At 39.0% G+C, this 15,402-nt stretch overlaps 1 protein-coding gene and 1 long non-coding RNA gene across 6 annotated transcripts in view; one reads left to right on the top strand and one right to left on the bottom strand.

Annotated features, from left to right (window-relative positions):
• The window catches only part of mafa (MAF bZIP transcription factor a), a 69,427-nt gene extending 67,913 nt beyond the window's left edge, over positions 1 to 1,514 (top strand). The window contains exon 3 of the mRNA XM_077564009.1: positions 202 to 1,514. The gene's annotated coding sequence lies outside the window, so the exon portion shown is untranslated. The remainder of the gene's footprint in view (positions 1 to 201) is intronic.
• Positions 1 to 13,684, bottom strand: part of LOC144050603 (uncharacterized) — a 77,841-nt gene extending 64,157 nt beyond the window's left edge. For 3 of the 5 annotated variants that reach the window (XR_013293877.1, XR_013293881.1, XR_013293880.1), the window contains exons 1-3: positions 13,527 to 13,684; positions 13,053 to 13,293; positions 1,805 to 2,012 (exon numbers count right to left, since the gene is read on the bottom strand). This is a non-coding gene — a long non-coding RNA (uncharacterized LOC144050603). Of the gene's footprint in view, positions 1 to 953; positions 1,172 to 1,377; positions 1,483 to 1,804; positions 2,013 to 13,052; positions 13,294 to 13,526 lie in introns of those variants that run through there. The other 2 variants (XR_013293879.1, XR_013293878.1) reach the window with 2 other exon arrangements.
• Between the last annotated feature and the right edge of the window lie 1,718 nt (positions 13,685 to 15,402).

The raw sequence follows: 15,402 nt of genomic DNA, 5'->3' as shown, positions 1-15,402 counted from the left end.
TGACTCACTGCGTGTCACCATAAACCCTGCATGCTGAGACAAAAGTACCATACAGCTCGTAATGTGGTCTTCAGTTTCTCATGCTCAACATTATAGCCGTTGTATGGAAACACGACATGTGTGAGTGCGGTTGTCTGAATCACACTTAAATAACTACACCTTTTTCTCTGTTCCCACCCTCTCCCTTCTTTCTTTTCTCAGACAACTCCACAACTGACTGAGCAGTTAGGACATCAGAGCGGCTGGCCAATCGCATGAAGACACCAACAAAGCACAACATTGAAAAATGTCTTCACCGAAGGGACGAAAGACAGACCTGCTGAATTTCCTCCAAAATTGCTACTTCTGACTCCTTCCCTGATATTTTACCTCGAGCTTCTTTTTCTACCAAAAAACCCCAAAAAGGACGAAAAAAGAAAATGACTTAATTCAAGAGACAGTGACGACGGAAGGACTATTTTCCCTACAGCAGGAACTTCACTAATGCATGCTTCTGTAAATAGATCATAATAAAACCGTACCCACACTCCTAATGCGGGCCACATACCAAGTCATTCTCACCATCCCATAAACCTTCACGATGTGTATAGTCCTCATGGCCCACCATTTTCCACATGAAGCCACTATCCTTCTTGCTCCAGACACCATGTAATTATCATTTCCAGTATCATTTCTCGTCAGCTTATTGGGACAGAAAAAAAGGAAAAGTTGCGTCCAATTATTACTGGCCTGGTCTTCCCCTTCCAGTATCCACTTTAGTACATGTAAATAGAGACGGACGAAGACAGAAGTATGAAACACTATACATTACATAGTGTATCACTGCAGCTCTTCAGTGCTATTTTGCAGATCTCAACATCCATATGTGGATATTTTAGAAAAGGTTTCCACAAAACTTTATTTTATAAAATGAACATTCTAAAACACAATTATGTGTTTTAGCTAGACTGCATTAACATCTTAGATAGGTAAAACTATTTGTAGACAAGCTTGTGACATTACAAGGTAGAAATCACAAACGTTCTCCCTTTCATGTCTTGGAAAAAGTTTCTTTATATTGATATTATTCCTCCATTCATGACCTGTGTAATTGTTCCTGTCGACGCTGCCCACCTCCTCATTTGGGTGGCACCTTATTTCTTTGCATGGTTGCTGGTGCTCTCATCCTGACCTAATAAAAAGGGGCAGAGAACACCTCATCGACTGCAATGTAAACAATGACTCCTCTGTCTTCTGTGGACAATTATGATAACCAAATGGACTGAAAGATAAAATGCCAAACCGGTGGACAGTCACCCTCAGTGGGAACGAAAGACAACTTCTTATATGGTCAACAGGGAACTGAACACGGCACTTCCACCATTTTACACCCCCTACCTCTCAGCAAGTGATCTGCACAGAGGCTTCTGTCACTTATTTCCGACTCCGTCAATCTGCTTCCCTGCTGCATGGCACGAGGAGGACCATGGTCAATGTTGGATGCTACAGGCGAATAAAACAATTGTTCACTTTGACGCTCAGTGATATAAGCTAGCACATGCTAAGAGGTTGACAACCAAAACACAGCACTGCTCAAATATATCACTGTATATATGTACAGTATTTCCACAGTGTATAGCCAGAGATGCTGCATGATGAGTTGGAACTTGATCACTACATAAACCTCATTACTTCTCCTCACAAGTAATGCAACCCATGTAGTTTTAGCTCACCTATTCCAATAGTGAACATTGCTATTCTGCCAAATAGGCAGCAGCGGAGTAGATAGGTCTTAAACTTTTTTTTAAAGGACACGTAACCTCACCTTTGATGTCCCACAGAACCTGGCCACAGTGAGCGTGGGTGGGGGATGAAGTGAAAGCAGGCAAACTGGGGCGCGCCAATTAAATGGCAGCTTACAAAGTGGCACAGGGCATCCTGCCAGCAGCTGTCCATTCATCCCACGTCAAAGGGATTTGTACATCTCAGCGAGTCGACACGCTGCCAGAGAAGTCCAAAACCAAAGTAGAGCTCTGAAAGTAAACAGCATCCAACTTTTGGTCAAGTGCACTCTTGGTCCGTTTACCCTTAAAAGTAATTGTTTGTGATCAACAGCAACATTGAAGAGATCAACCCCCCCACTGACCTTAAATGCTAGCATGTTATGGTACCAACTCTTGAGGCTGTCCTTGACGTTTACTTTGTGCGAATGAGCACTGCCGTCAGCTCAACCAGAGGTTTGGAATTGAGGTTATTTATATGATTCTCTATCTACAATGTTCTATTTTTACTACTGCTGTTTAATTTAAGACAATGTATTTTAAAATATTAGTAGAGGGTTTCTGACATGACTGTTGGGCAGGATTTCCTAACCAAGCCCCTTACCAGGATCGAGATGTATGAAAGCAAGCACACAAACACAGCAAAATCTATCATTGTTGCTGTCGAACACACACACATGCACACATTATAATGTAAAGAGCAAGGCAGTATGTAAACAGATCGTCAACATAATGGGAATGTTCAGTGTGCAAACAATAAGCTGTTAGCGTAATCACAGGTCAAAGATATATTACCCAGTTGGCCATGTTGTGGGTATATTAACATGATGGATATGTGGGTGGGAAGGTGGGCTGTTGGGATGCAAATGATAGGGAATTCTATGGACGTAGAGTCACCCACTAGACTACGTTTCTCTCCTCTGTGCTCCATTGAATGAGCTTCTTCATCTCTTTGAGCGGTTTCTCCTATTGTGGACCATTACCATTTAAATGTATTTTTTTACCTATCAGTAAATCAACCCATCGATTATCTTCCCAACAGCCCAACCCAACTGTAATCATATTTAGATGAATATACTGATAAATGTTGCATCTGCACTTTTCTGTGCTTGGAGTACATAAAAGTGTCAGTCAGGATGGAAGATATTGTCTACTCCAGTGCACTTTCAGCTAATTAACTTATGTGGCCTTTATTGGATTGATCACCATCTTACCCATTCTTTCAACTTGTTGAAAAATCTGTGTTTATCTGACTAAACATCCCATCAATGTCAACACTGGCTCTGTGGACCACTGAAGCTGATTCACAGCAGGGCAATCATAAAATGTATTTTTCATGGTGGAGGATAAGTAAAAGAATAAAATTCATAATACCTGCTTAGTGCTAAAATCACAAGAAAGCCTTCAGTGGAGTTATGACATTATTTCTTTTTCACTATCAATTAAGAATAATGATCAAATCAACCTTGCATCTTAACGAAAATGTGTTTGCTGCGACGTTGACACCAAGTGTCTGATGGCTGGTGAGGCGTCACAATTAACTCGTGGCAATTGCTCTGCTCTTAATCCCAACCTTGTGCATAAAAACTATACTCTAGGCCATACAGTACACGTGTTGAAACACACTTCACTGTATGTTGTTGGTAGAGATACTCACTTTTTTATGATGTCATGATATAAAGAGACAAGAGATAGCGAGACCCTAGATGATCTTTATTCTTGCGACCAGGAAGCAGCTAAAACTGAGCAGCCCTCCTTATGTCATAATGTACAGATAACGCAGGGATGAATATTAGAGCCTTTAAATCCCACCCTCTCTCCTTATTCTGTACGAACAGTTAGCTATCAAGCCACTCACTGAGATGTGATGGCCCAAGAAGATTTAAGGAGGAATATAGAGAATCGGATTAACCAAAACAAAAACAAACAAAAAAAGGCACTGGACAGACATGCCTGAGAGTAATGTCATTGATAAATGCTCTAAACCAAATATTTAGTCTCTGATAAAACAGAAGCTTCAAACAAAATTTTTTTGTGTACCCCTATAAAAGATCATCAAGGAAAAACATACCGACTTTGTTCAAAACAAGAAAGCGAGGGATTTATGATAATGTACAATTCTGCTGTTGAAATAAATACATGACCAGAAGGTGTAGACAGGTGGTGTTCCACTCTGCAATGTTTAGCTGTACAGTCTGCTTTCTGACAGATTTGATTTACTATGCTATTTGCATGCTTTAAAGCACAATTGATGAAGCTAATGTATTTAAAAAAAACATCAAATGGACTTCCTGGTAGCTGAGACAGGCTTATTTAAGACCACGCAAAGATGGCTTTGCTCCTATTCAGGCTGAGGTATGAGAGGCTGTTAGAACTGCTGGCTGGACTTCAGGGTTCACAATGTAGAGTCAAGTGGCTTAAGAGGATAGGCTGGGACCGCATGCTATTCTCCCTGCTGTGAACAAGACTTAATCCTTCAGTTTAAGAGTAGTGAGACGTTTGTAGCATTCAAGACAGTTATACATAATATCCCTTCATCCTTTCCCATACAGCAGAAAGTGTAGTTCAGCAGGGGGTAACCAACCATATGCTATCAAAGTTGTCCACTTAATTACCACATCATCAATGGACCTGACAAAAAAGGTGTTTCGGAATGCCTGAAGAAACATACATTCTCAAACGTATGATAGAAAATGTCGGTGTACATGTCTTTTTTTGTTTGTTTTATGTAACACCTTTGTGTGTTCCCTCTAGTTTAAATTTCATTAAATCACATGAAGGGGCTCTTAGAGACTGCGGACTGTACTTAATGCAAAAACTGCTGCTGTTCGACAATTACGTCTCCTCATATCACATCACAATGGGCCCCCATCTCAGTTAGCAGAGGTTAATTTGAGTACGCCCTATACTGTTGTAAAGGTGGATATTATTTCCCACACGGGCTTGAATGAAGACTTTGATTATTCAAAAAAGTAGGCCCTGGGCTGGCTGCGGTATCGTCAGAGGGGTCGTAAGCTGCGCTAACAGCTTCTAGGGTCTTATTGCAATGGCGATCAGCCCCTTGCCACTTGGCCTCTGTGACCCCAGTCTGAGATAAGCTTCATGGGAAAGCACATTAACATGCTCCTGGAGTCACTTGCCTCCTTTATCAAAGGCGGTTATGTGAAATCGAGTGTTTATGGACCCCCAGTGAGGACACAGTACTGCCTATACGAGAGGCCGAGTGTGGACAATGAACCTGTACTTGTGGGGAAAACTGAGAATACGATGCTGATGTGTTTCTTACTTACTGAGCAATATCTTTTTTGACTGCAATAACCCATGAGGAGGTTGCCTAGCCATGAATCATAAACACTGTCTGCAGACTAACTATATCCATGTCTTCCTTTTCTTACCAAGAAAATGGTTAAATGTACATATGAATATAACACACTGTATTATAGTTTCCTGTTATCGTTGATTAAATGCCCAACCTTTTTCCTTCATATCTTTTGTAAAGAAAACTTTCCAAATGATGCCTTTTTTTTTTGCATTATCCTCGGTGCGTACCTGCCAACGATGGGATCACCGCTTAAAGACCCTCTCAGTTTGTCCGCAATGATGGATGGTGATGCATCTTCTAACATGATATTTTCACTGGACAGACAGAGGGAGAAAGATACGGCCTCAGCTTAATGTCCTTCCCTGGTGCTGTGCATGCTCTTTCCTATTTGCTTTTCCCTTCACGGCACAGTTAACATCATAAATTAACTTTTCCAAGTACCCTGCGCACAGAGACTGGCGTGTAATAGAGACAAATAAAAAAAGAAAAAAGAAAAGAAAAAAAATAGTATGTTATGCAATGTTGGTCAAACCCATAGCCTGTAACAGAATTAAGATATCCCTTTGTATCAATAGAGGATTAAAACAAGTTCTTAGGTCATCAAAGCGTTCTATTTTACTGAATGTGCATGTACGGTGTACGAGACAAACCACATTTGTTCTCCATCTAAAAACCATAACTGAAACATAGGAAGGTAAACTAACAACAAATCTCTCTCTTCATAGTTCTCATATGTAAATAAGATGTAAATATCAAATACCTATGCATGCTAATAAACAAGCAATTTGTTCAGGTACTTTTGTAATCCAGAATTCTCATATGGCATGGAAGGAGGGGGAAAAGAAAAAAAAATGAAAATGCATATGGTTTGTAAATCATTCAAACAAGAAGATATGTATTTACTGTTAATGTTTTCTTACTGATGCATCGGTCTGACATTTACAGTCCTCTGCTTGTATTATTAATCCATGTTTGTATATTTCGTAAAAGTAGGACTGAGGCAAGAAAGGACCATTAATCATATTTTGGTTGAAAACGTGTGCGTGTATGTGTGTGTGTGTAGGGGGGGCCCACATTTATCTTCACATGCTTACAATTGATGTTTAATTGTGGGTCCTTAGAGTCGTACAAATGATCAAATGCCATGTAAAACAGTTTAGCTCTTACTTTGGTCAGGCAAAAATTATCACCAGCTGTTAAGTATGCTGCTATTTTGAAAAGGCATATTCTTGAAAACAAATGCAATACTTACCCCCCCCAAAAATTGAAGCCGCAAGTAAAGATTTAACAAAATTTCATGATTTCAATTTCTCTTCTGAAAAAATTTTAAGAAAAAATTCTCTGTCAAATTTGCCTCCGCCCTAGTAACTTGAATGTGACATTTTATGACGATTGCAATGACGGATGTTGGGTGAAAATGTCTGATTTTAAAGAGTGTTTATTTTCAAACATGTTAAAACATTACATCTCAAGGCGCTCATGGTAGAAGGAAGTGTCAAATTTTTAACCAGTGCTAAAGATATTTTAACTTTAATAAATAATTATTGTATCAATAAGCCTTGATGGTCTGCTTTATCCTTTCGGGTTGCACAAATGTCACTTGAGTGTGGAATAAGCGAATCGCGCATCTCGGCAACGCGGTGCATTATGGGTAGGCCGGCGATTAGCCTGCTACCAACTTTTCATTGAAAACTAATGGAGTCTAACGGGGGGAGCGCTGATTTAGACCATTTCAACCGCTGGAAAGTTGATGTTTTTTGTTTACTCTATTTTAAACATGCATAGAAGGTTGTTACTGAATGCCCTCTGTCGGGACACTACAGTTAAGCTTATTTAAGTGCTTAATATTTGGCTGAATGTGTGCAACAGTGCACTTTACCGGGGGTTGGACCGAGGACACAACACTGGGACGCGGTCAGGAGACAGGTAGGATCTTTCTTCACTGAGGGGGTCAATTGGAGCTAGAAGCAGGTTCTTAAATGACCGTCACTCCATTAGTTTGGTTACACGTATGTCCGCTAGCAAGCATTGTGATGCTTCCGTCTGTTCCCTCGATTTTAGGATATTGAAAAAATACATGTGTTAAAGAAATGTTCCATTTTAGCCTCTTTTACGTCCATTTGGATCTTTATTTTCTGTCTGGAAATTGGGAAGAGTGAACGGAGGTTTCGAAGCGTACACTTCGGTCTTCTCGAGCTTTGCTATGGTGTTTTTTTTGCCGATAAACTCCTTTAGGACAGTTAAAAATAGCACCAAGTGCACCTTTTGTTTTGTCACTTAAAGCTGAAAGCCGTTCAAACAATGCTTGCAAGCTTTAAAGGTGTGCAGTTACGCAAACACTATCAGCATTCCATTCGCCTCCATTCAAATGACAGCTATGTTCGGTAGCAAGTTATTTTTTTAACTTGATTTTCACGCATGCGCAAACATAATGCGCACTTTGCTTACACAGATGTGAGGGAACAGGGCCTCATCGGAAAATTAAATCTCCTCACCTTTCCTTCACCTTTGTGTAAAAAGTCATCGTGTCTAAATGAGATGAAATGGTGGCTCTTTTCAAACATAGCGAAAGACAGCATTGTTTCAAATTAGACTCCACTTTTCCTCACCGACGTCATCTGTCGCCAACAGTGGGAATCACTTAAAAGGATAAATCTATATTGATGTGGACGTAGTCTTTCTTAAATATGAAGTTGGCATTTTTATTTCTCGTGGAAATTATGGACTCTGAAAATAACTCTAGTATGATCATTGTAAGTTATTGTTTTGCAGCATAAATTAATCATGATTCAGATTTTTTTCTTTCTTTTGCTTATATACTCTCAGGTGTCTTTGTGTAGACTTAATACATTTTGTCAGTCGCCTTTTGCTTTAAAAATTGCCGTAAATGATTATGAGTAACATCCTCATAGAATAGACTAACCTAATGCTGAAGGTGGAATAAAGAGGAACTAAACAAAAAAAATTGTTTGCAGTAACTATTTGCTCCCACTAGTCTGAACACTGTATTCTGATTAATATTGTGTTTGTGAAATATGAATTAAACAGATTAATCTATAAATTTTTCATCCTTTTCAGGTGGCTGCCATTTTGGCATCATACCACCACCCTCTGCTGTCAACTGAAATTAACGTTAACCCACCCTCTGGCTCGCATTGCAGAAGTCACGGCTCGCCCGTTTTCTAGGTTTGATCACATGACGTTGGCAATACGAGCCCGAAGGCATTGTGATGTCGATTTCTGTAAAGTGTAAACGATAGAGGGTGATCAAAATGGCAGCCACCTGAGATGGATGAAAATGGATATAAAAATCTGATGCCTTATTATTATTATTATGCAACAAAGGTAATATTATGTATTTATAATACTGTACTGTGTTTTGGGGGGAAATTTTAAAAATATTATTGCAAAGATTGTTTTTGTGTTTAGTTCCTTTATTTACTTTCCTATGCATAATTAGAATTCAAACAATGTTTCCTCCAAGTGCTTCCTGGTCATCTAACTTGGATAAGATAGTTAAGTCTCTAAGTACAAAACAGAACACACTCAACACTACGTTACCTTTGCGAAAGACGTCAAATGTTTTTACTGTGCGAGTGTTCCTAAAGAAAAAAAACATACGACAAATCTTTTGCATTGTTTTACAAGGAGATATTTATTTTTATTTTGGATCAGATGTTGAATGGTGGCCAAATATCCCACCAGTTCATTTCATCCAATTTGGGCTTTTGATCTCTATCTTGCCTAAAAAAGCAACAAAGGAACCATCCCTCTCACTATGTCGTTTTCCTCACTTTCATCCAGCAGCATAGATAAACAATGCAGTGACAGTCTCTCATCACTCAAGAGGATAAATCTCTGGGCTGGACCCGATAACATCAAGTGTACTGTGTCACCTGTCAAGTGGTGTGTGTCACAGTTCAATGGGAACTCAAAAACAAGACTGTGTGTGTGGATGATGGGGGTGGGGGATGCTGTGGGTTTGAGGGTGCCTCTTGGCATGCAAGTGCAGGCCTCTCCAGGCAAGAGTGGAGTGGAGAGTGGTGAACTGGGGATGGTGCTTATGAAGGTGTATCATGAAACAGAGAAAGAAAGAAAGCGGGAGGCGTAACGAAGCAAATGAGAAGTACTTGTGCAGACACTGTGAAACTATGCCATTTTGTAAGCTCTGCTAGTCTCATTCGCATGCTAAGAATACTGTGGGTAGGGGATCTAAGAACACAATTATTTTCACCTACTAAAGGCAACATATGCTGGGATCATAAAAGTTCTTATCAGACAGTAATTTATTAAGCAAGTAATATAAAAAAAGAGAGGTACGGAAGATGTCGTTTTTCCTCTCATTATAGGCCAAAGAATTTCCAATGCTCTTGTAGAAGAGTGACAGATGAGTGAATATGATGTTTATTAGATGATGCTTCTTTTTTTTTTTCATTCAGTACAAAATTATTCCCTTTCAGAGAGTGTGAAGTTGTAGAAGTGCGGGCAAGATTTGAATAAACTAACCCCACACTGGAGTCTCTGACCAAAGACCCACACTGAACAAGCAACGTTAGCCACGGCTGCTACGCTGGTAGCATGACTTTTTTTTGTAATATTGTGTTACTATAACCCCAATGTTATTGGTTTTAAGTTTGGAAGGAGCAATCAATTTCAAGAAGACGTGATAAACTACTGCCAAGCAGAAATTAATTCCGCGTCAGTTTTGAATAGGGAAGTCCCTGGCATATTTTTTTTGTACCCGAGTCCGAGTTACTTGATTTTGAGTATCCACTGATACCGAGTCCCAATACACTATCTCAGCAATGGACTACATCCAAATTGCCCCGATTATTATTAATCATTATTTGAATGAGGGTGTCCCAGGATTAAAACCCTTCATATAGCTATATACAATATGAGCAGTAGTTCAAATCAAGTAAAGAACTATATGTTATTCTTGAGTTTAAGAATTTAAACATCTGACCTCAGCCGATACCAGTCATCTGAAAATCAGGCCCTCATGTCGATTGGATCAGTACAACCCGAGTTTTGAATCCTCTCCAGCTCTGTGGGGCAACTTTTATGTTCATTCTTGTTATCTATCTAGTTCCTTCTTTTTAACGTTTGTTGGTAACCGGAGGTGGACATTCCACAGCAATTGCAGCAAAGCTCCAAAATTCCAAGTCAGCGCGTGAATGCGGGGTGCGTTCGCGGGTCTACGGCAAATGATTGACACCTTGTCGGTCATTTCTGCCTCTGATTGGTTCCTTTTCCTCAAGTGTGTGGTTTCTTAAAAATCAATGATGAATCATTTTTTTCAGAGATAATTTTTACTAAGATAGGCAACCTATTTTAATAAACATGTGCATGAACACAGTGCAGATCCAATTGATTAAACTATCCAAAGTTCCAGTCGTATACTCTACCCGCTGCAGGCAAGGAGTGGCGAAATCTCGCCTTCGCATGTAACATTCAATTCTAATGTACTGCTGTCAGGTTTATATCTTGAGAGCTTTAACCAATATGCTAAAAATAATTTTGGAGGGAAAATTGCAAACCCTTTAAGCACTGTATCTGTATAGCCTGTTTAGTGAAACCCTTGCATGTGCACTTTGACAACTTTGATTACTTATCATAATTAGATTCCCTTCATACTAAAAAGTGTGTAATGTTTACATACAATTTGTCATCTCCATTGGCTTGTGGAACTGTCTTTTAGGTGCAATTTCTGAAGAAGAAAAAAAAAAAGGATAACTTCCAGTAGTGTCTGAGCCATTTTTAGTCACATAAAACGGCAGCCACTGAACAGAGCTATCCTCCTCCTCCTCAATGTCTAACCTCTGTAATCTGAGGGGCTTTCTCTTCTGAATTGTAAATGGTTAAAGTATTGTTGTACACTGAATGAGAAATAATATCCCACAATTGTGATCATTATAATACTGAAGAAAAAGGATTAGCAATGAAGAGAATAGTTTATTGTGAAATTTATCAGCATCTTCTCATTATCCCTTACATAAAGAGCAAGGGGAGATTGTGATGCATGTGGCGCATTTTCTCAGAACATTGAAGGCATGTGCATTCTATTCATTTGCTGAACAAAATTGAACAAGGAAAATATATGCTATTGTGTGCGCTTATTGTAATGGTAAAATACAGTTTTGTTAATGTAGATGATTGTAAATGACTCTGCTTTCAGACAAGAGCAAGGTATTTGCATCCTTTAAGCGAGATGAATACCATCGCAAATGAGCCCTCGCAAAACAAAGGCACAACAGGGAAAACATGCAATTGTAATAGGCGGAGGTTTTATGGGTGCCCATTGTGTTCAATCTGGCAATATGCTTGCATGTTTGTTGTTGCTGCTTTTGACTCATTCAAGAGTGAGGAAAAAAATGGAACAAAATGTATGTATAGTACTTGTGTACAAACACTTATACAGTATGTATAGCTTTGGTGGGAACTTTCAAACAATTAAATATCAATTGCGTCATATCAGTGATTAATAAACCCAAATTATAAACACGTTGGGGAGATACCAATGGAGACCATTAAAACGGAACCACTAATAACACTATAATTCTAAAACTATTTCTGTTTTAAGTCATTCTTGTATTTAAAATTAACCGTTTTCACTCCATAGCATGAAGATGTTGATATTAGCTCTCGTTGTTTCACAAGACACGACACTGAGTCATGTTGTGTTGTGCAAACATTGACTCTGATCGTTGATGTCTCTCCAGAGTTCTTTACTTGGCAATCGAGAGTCAGCGGAGCATGAAGGAGTCACTGTTCATGGATATAACAATCACTCTCTGGTGCTCTACACTCGGTAACATCAGGAAAATAAGAGGATACAAGAGTAGCGACCGCTGTTGTTCATATTGTACGAGTAACAACCGGCAGGTTATGCTTGAAAGGTTACATACCCTTGGGTTATGTCAATTTAGGAGCACAACTGTAAATGTATAAAAGCTAAATGTCACTTAATGTCACAAAAATGCTATGAATCGTCACTAAAATTGATATGCACATTTCTACTCATGTCAACATCAACCTCTGAAAATATCAAAACAATCGCCACAGGATTTTGGATTGTATGGGCATTAAGCCTTCTACTCACTATACAGAGTGCTCATGAGTTCACATACCCTGGTATGCATGACTGGCTCAAAAATGGACCAGCCAATCGGGAAACTCCCGAAAACTTGAGTTTTCACATGTCATCAGGCACCGTTGTAAGTTTGTAACTAAAATCAAATTTGGATTTTGGTTGATTTTAACATTGTATGACATCATCTTAATTTTAATAGTCCACTATGTGTTTTATTAATATTTTTATTAGCTTTTAGAGCAAGTGTCTCAAACTTGTAGGCTGGTAGCCATTTGCAGTCCACAGGATGATATTATGCGGTCTCCTACATGACAACAAAGTTAAATGTTAGCGCAGCACCCACCTTTTTTGCTGTTTTGTGTTTGCATTTTATTGTTTTTTTTTAATCACTTTTGGGCTACCGTTTCCCTTGATCATGACAATTTTGGGTGAAAAATATGTAGCCCATCTGATCCCCATGTAATACAGAGAAGGGCCCCAGATTTGTTTATTTATTTTAGGTTGAGTTTTAAAGTGAATGTGTCCCAATTACCAGATTGAGAAAACGACTATTTCGCTAGAGTAAATAGACAAGACACCCAAATATCAAAGTTGTTAAGTCGTGAACATTTATGATTAACAGAGAGAGAAAACATATTACAATCAAATGACCTTTTTGAATGGGGAAAAAAAACACAACTCTTCAAGTTGACTAATATATTTACTTATATTAATAAGTAAACAGATTGACTCACTTCTCAGAAGATCTGTTTCCTAAATTGTATCAACACAAACCTATTTTACAATCTAAGCCGGTATAAAAAACAAACAAACCCCAAAAAAGAATGTTGCAGGCCTGAGGTTCTTCGTGCACAAATTGTTTGGATGGAGTACTCACAGTTCTGGTGAGAGTTGGAGATGGTGTGCTCCATGGAGGGGGAAGAAAAGGAGAAGAATAGCAAAGAAAAGAATGTCGGGGGAAAAGGGGCAGAGGTTGCGCTTCACTCTGTAGTATAAACGGAGAATGAGTGGAACGGTGCGAAGAATCAGCCCTCAGTCCAACCCAGTAGCAGAAAACGGGGTCTCCAGACGTCCAGCAGAGTGTTTTCCAGACTGCTCACAACTGACCACGACTGCTCCTGAATTAACAGGGCAGTACTGACTGAGCTACAAGTCCATATACTATTTCGTGTAGAACTAGCAGGAAATTGTCTCTCAACTCACATTATCATTAGCAGCGACAGCTAACTAACATCACTGTACTGGTCATGCTAATAGCTAATCGCGATTAGCAACAAATGCTAATTCAAACCAAACGGACAGTAGTAGTTTAAAAAAAAAAAAAAAAACATAACCTGACAGATGTAATTACCTCTTAGTCATCCAGTATGTACAAAGATCCAGTAAAAACGAGTAGTTTGTCCCGATGAAGCGTACAACAAGCTCACACAGTTCGATGAAACAGCTTCACTCCGACAGGTGCTCAAGTATTCTCCTCTCACGTCTACCGCAACAACGTAGCGTTAAGACCCGCCCCTTCAATCTCAACGTACCTGACATTGGCTGAACTTGACATTTACCCAATGACAATACAGAATAAAGATGAATGACAGTTTGCATCTTTAGGCTGTACTCGTTGCCAAAGAGTGAATATTACGGTAGAAAATGTACATAAACTGAACAAATAAGGAACTCACATACTTATTTGTAGCAACTATTTATTTATTTTTACTATGTATTTATCAACTATTTCTGAACAATTTGACTCAGTATACACTGGGCTACACATAATTCTGAAGTGACACCAAATTGAAAGATAGGGCCTACCCTATAAGCCAGTGGCAATCATGTATTTTTCAAAATCTGCCATGAAGAGAAAGTTTGGCCAATTTCAAGAAAAACAGGAGATGCAATGTTTTTTTGTTTTTTGTTCTTAGCACAGGTGCTCCCTAACATGTCTTGAATGCATGTCATTACTCAAGCAGACAGACCAAGGAGATGAGAGGGAGGACCGGTATACCAATTTTATTCACGTTTAGAACTGCTTATGTTCTGAACTGTTATTAATAAAGATTGAGAAGAACTGATTAGTTGTACTTTTTTTTAATACTTGATCCACTTTGTTGTGGAATACTTGATGTGGACCAAACACACCAAGACTATCTCCAGTGGTCGCCACATAAGTTGAACTTGAGACCCCTGTCTTAGAGGATCTATTTTTAGATCATTGTGAATTAATTACTGACAAATGTGAATTAGATATGTAATGAGAAAAAGCCAGAATTTCTCAGTATTTTACGCCTCTATAGCGCTTTATTTTCCCACAGGCATTTCGTTCTTGACAATCACATATTGATGTAAACTTGGTCAAGGTTGCACAGGTCAGTTGTTCAGCTTGTCGAACATGTCCAGATCATGAATGCCGAACTGTCCAGAGGGCAGACAAAGCTCTAATCCCTTGTTTGTAGAGTAATCAATGCCGTATTGATCACAGACTAATTATATAATCATATTTGTATTAATACCATAAAAAATTGATTGCAGAGTCCATATAATTCAGATTCAGATTCAATTTGGTTATATAAAAGTGAGTTTGTTTTCAAGTTCCTCATTCCTGTTCAAAATAGTAAAACACTAGAACTTAGTGGAATTGAAAGAATCTTTAACATAGAGCACTTTTGATGCTGAATGATCCTTGTAACAGGTGCTCTTATACATTTTAAAGCACTATACTGTGTATAAATGTGCCCAACCAAATGATGATTGCCTGGTTTGTTTGGCCTCGTGCCATCCTTGTCCCTCATAGAAAAACTTCAGAGAGGTGACATGCAGAGAATTTGATGAAGCAATGAAGGAAAAGCCCTCACATCCTCCTGACCTTCACCTGTTGTAGAGACAAATTGCATTAGAGGATGGCATGTCATTCATCTGAGCTAGCACTTGAAGGATCATTTAGATAATTTAATGATTAATATGTTTTACACCTCTTAATAATTTCATTTAGCCCAGTGATTGAAATCCTGGTGCGCTGGGCAGAGCACAGCAGAAGGCGTAGGAGGATGAAGACCGTCTGACTGGGATGTGTCAGGGCGTCGAAAAAGAAAGAAAAGGAAGGAGAGAGAGAATCTCCCTGAGGACTACAGATCAGTCTATTACCACCGTGACCTTTTCTCTCCATTGCATATGCCATTAGAAGGGGGGGATGTGGAAGTAAAAGCCTTGATTAACACAGTGATCCAACATGTTGA

This window comes from Vanacampus margaritifer, chromosome 4 (assembly GCF_051991255.1).
Source record: "Vanacampus margaritifer isolate UIUO_Vmar chromosome 4, RoL_Vmar_1.0, whole genome shotgun sequence".
Lineage (NCBI taxonomy): Eukaryota > Metazoa > Chordata > Actinopteri > Syngnathiformes > Syngnathidae > Vanacampus > Vanacampus margaritifer.
Note: the sequence above shows the minus strand (reverse complement) of the source record. Positions and strands in the feature narration are given on the sequence as shown.